At 43.8% G+C, this 3663-nt stretch overlaps 1 long non-coding RNA gene across 1 annotated transcript; it reads right to left on the reverse strand.

Annotated features, from left to right (window-relative positions):
• Positions 1–1830: 1830 nt before the first annotated feature.
• LOC143818310 (uncharacterized) lies at positions 1831–3320 on the reverse strand. Its single transcript, XR_013224450.1, has 3 exons — positions 3261–3320; positions 2162–2225; positions 1831–1996 (listed from the first exon to the last, which is right to left on the reverse strand). It is a non-coding gene; the product is annotated as an uncharacterized LOC143818310 (long non-coding RNA).
• Between the last annotated feature and the right edge of the window lie 343 nt (positions 3321–3663).

Here is a 3663-nt window from a genome sequence, read left to right on the forward strand (position 1 = left end):
ATGAAGTCCATAGGTGTGCATGGCAGTAACGGATTTCTAGTCCAGGTTTTCCATGTGTGTATGAAGCAGCACAGGCCAGCGAAGTCAGCAGCTATGGCAGCTGAATAGCCTGGCACCCGCAGCGTACACAGCGATGCAAGTCGTGTATGGTAACTGGTCTCGGATGTGGAAAGTCCTGTGCTGGAGGTGGATGTCCTGTGCCCAAAAGAGTCAGATGTGGACAATCCTGTGCCCGGAGTTGTATCGGAGGTGGATGTCCTGTGCCCGAAAGAGGACTGGCATGTGTAACGATTGCCACCAAGTGGTGCCCGGCTGCTATCCAGAAGATATCCTGGGCTGTGTACAGGTGTGTGAGTACAGAGTCTGTGATACAGCGGTGCAGGACCCCCACGGGAACTAGTTAGAGGAGGACTGGCATGTGTAGTGTCTGCAACATGTGAAGCTGTGTTTGGAGACTGTAATATGGTGTGCGGTCGCCCCACAGATACTGGACAAGGAGAAGTGCAGCATGTTTAGGGACTGCAATCTAAAAGCCATATGATGTGTAGTGCTATGAAACGGGCACTGAGACAAGATGTAACTGTGTGTATTGAACTTTGATGATGTGTACTATAAAATGCTATGCACCTTTATGTGTGAAGTAACACATTATAGAGACTTTTGTGTTTGAATTTTGTAGGTCACTGCCTCTTCACTGCGTACGGTGCTACTGCAGCATTACAATGGATGAGAAAAAACCCACAATAATAGGGGATAGCTTTTTGGGACAATTTATTCAGAACTTCAAGGCATAAATAATGCATTATATGGATGTCAATCCCAATTTCAGTGGTTTGCAAAGCCTTTTATCTTCTTATAGCTACTTGATTTTTCCTTTTTATCTGCAGTGCTGGTAGTAAGAATTGGCTGTTAAACTGAATTAGATGCCCGAAGGAAGGCACATTTATGTTAATGTATTTAGTGGACTGTAAAGATTAAAATGTAATCACAACTTGGAATTTCACTGTTTTTTTAGGGTTGGCACCAGTTCATGTGAAGAACATGACTACAACTGTGAACATTTGATTTTCTTTTTAATGTGAAGCAACAAATAGGATAAAATAACTGAAAACTTCAGTGTGCATATGTCACGGGTTTACCGCGACACAGAAGGTCCAGAAGACCCATTTTTCCTACTCCTGCACTGGTTAGAAGTACTTCACCTTCATATTAAATGGTGTAAATTTATTTTGGCAGTGCAGGGGTTAATCTGCTCGGTTGAGAGCTCCTGGAGCATTTAGGCTCTCATCTGTGCACTGTTAGAAACTCCCATCTCCTATATCTCCTATATAATCTGGGTCTTGGCTAGCACTCATTGTCAGAGTTGTTTTTGCTGCATGGCTGGAGGTTGTTGCTGGTGGTTATTAGAGTAGGCGGTTGTTGGATTTATCTGTGACTGTTGCTAGGTTGTGAGTGTGTGATAATTCCCGTTCTTCACCTACTTAGGTTTAACCCCATCCTCCACTTCCCGATGCATCCCGCTGTTATTTGTGTGCATGGAATTTGTGTATGTGTATGGTTATTTGTTTGTATGGTATTTATTCATTCCCCCTGTTTGTATTACTTTGTTACTCAAAAAACACTTGGCACTCAGAAGAAATATGTTGCAAGTTGATTATTCCATTTATTTGTGCATCCAGTTAAAAAATTTAAACGTTTTCGGTCCCTACATCAGACCTTCATCAGAAATTCCTTTTTTTTAACTGAAATACAGGTAGATAATACAACAAATGAATATCTATACACAGACAATCACAAAATACAAAATACAAAATACATGGTGCACAACATGGGGGACAATAAATTTATAATGATACGTTTCCAGACCAAATCCATTGTGTGACAGACCGAGTGCATGCAACCGTGGCGGCTGGAGCAATTCCGGGTTGGTGGTCCGTGAGTTGTGAGTGCTTCCAATTATCCAGAGCTAGATAACAGGAGGTAAAAAGCTGTGCAGCTAAACGTGCAGATAAGGAAAGAACAAAAGGCACATAAGCAGAAGGTTATGCTATGAGTATAGTAAGTCCTGTCATAGGACCATGATTATGGTAGAGTTCTGTCATATGATCACAATTATGGTAGAGGTCCATATTGCCCCAAAGGATACTACCCCAAAGGATACTACGAGAAGGATTAATCCGGGTGCTTGCAAGGAGTGCTGTGCTCTATAACGGACTAGTGTCAGCCTACAAAGCAATTGTGACAACATATGTTAATTAACACAGAAACTGGTAGCCAGGCTGTCCGGAGCACTAATCGTTGTGTGAATGCTATGCGTGACCCGTTTATCCCAGACAATGAGCTGGTGGTCTAGGCACATTTGGCGACAGGTAAAATAAAGAAAAGAGGAGTATATGAAAAACAGGAGGTAAAAAGGCCGTGTGTGGATATGTTTGGAGCCAAGCGGCATCCCTAATTGTGGTGAATAACTGGATGCTAGGCGGTGAAATGAGATGAACCGGTGTACGGAGGTCCTGAAAACAATAATGGAAAAACGTTACCTGGACGAAAAAGTATGGAAGGGTATATCAAAGCCTATGCAGGCCAGAGCTGGGTGACTAGGGATAAAGGCCGAGAGGCTGATAGCCTAAGAGATAAGGAAAGTACTATATGTTACCCCCGTTACAAATACACCAAAACCATGTGGGTAATGATAAAGAATAGTTACCCGGTTGCCTCACTATGCCTGAAGAAGTGGTCCTGAGTGAAGGCGCCAAACTGCCACTATGGGTAGCGCTGGAGGGAGGTACAAGGGGAAAAAAAACTTAAATAGCATGTAGAGGCATCCGCAGAAGGAAGCGTTGCCTTTAGTGGGTCAGATGTTACCTTGCAGCGCCGGTTGTATGGCATGTAGACAGGAGATCCCGGGGACCGCTGTGTAATGGCGGTACTTCCGGGTTTAAGAGCCCTGTGTGATCGGGTCATGTGACCCGCCGCGTCATATGACCGCGGTGTGTCTAACTGCGCATGCGCGCGTCTGAAGGTGAAAAAACAGCAGCGGGTCCTGCAGTGGAAAAAGGATATGTTAGACCGCGCATGCGTTAGGGCCAGGGGTGTATGCTGTGGTTGCCGGGGCGATGTATGCCGTACAGGAAGGAGCAGAGGTAGCGAGCATAGTCAATATGAGAGCAAACATGAATGAATATGAGATCAGGGGTAAACAAGACAGAATAAAGATGCCTATGTAGTGCCATCTCCCTATGGGTGCTTGTATACTCTACCATATATGGTGCCATATGTGACCGCTGGTGCCACGTGTGTGCCGTGAAACTATCGATTCTAGGAAAAAGGAAAAGACATAATAAAATTAGACAAATTGATAAAATAACTATGTACACGTATCGCCATCATAAGGAATTGTATGCATATAAATAATTACAGGAATGCTGCTACTTCTAACTCCCTGTTAAGTCCCTTGGGCTCTAGGGTCTGTAAAGTAAAGATCCAGAACGCTTCCCTTCTTTTGAGTGTTTTTACGCGATTCTGACCTCTTCTCTGGGGATCTATCTGCTCTAGAACCTGAAATCGGAGTTGGGAAATATTATGATTTTTTTCATTAAAATGGTGGGGGAGTGGTAGATGCATTTTTTTACACCGGATGGTAGATTTATGCTGGGACACTCT

The sequence above is a fragment of the Ranitomeya variabilis genome, chromosome 3 (assembly GCF_051348905.1).
Source record: "Ranitomeya variabilis isolate aRanVar5 chromosome 3, aRanVar5.hap1, whole genome shotgun sequence".
NCBI lineage: Eukaryota > Metazoa > Chordata > Amphibia > Anura > Dendrobatidae > Ranitomeya > Ranitomeya variabilis.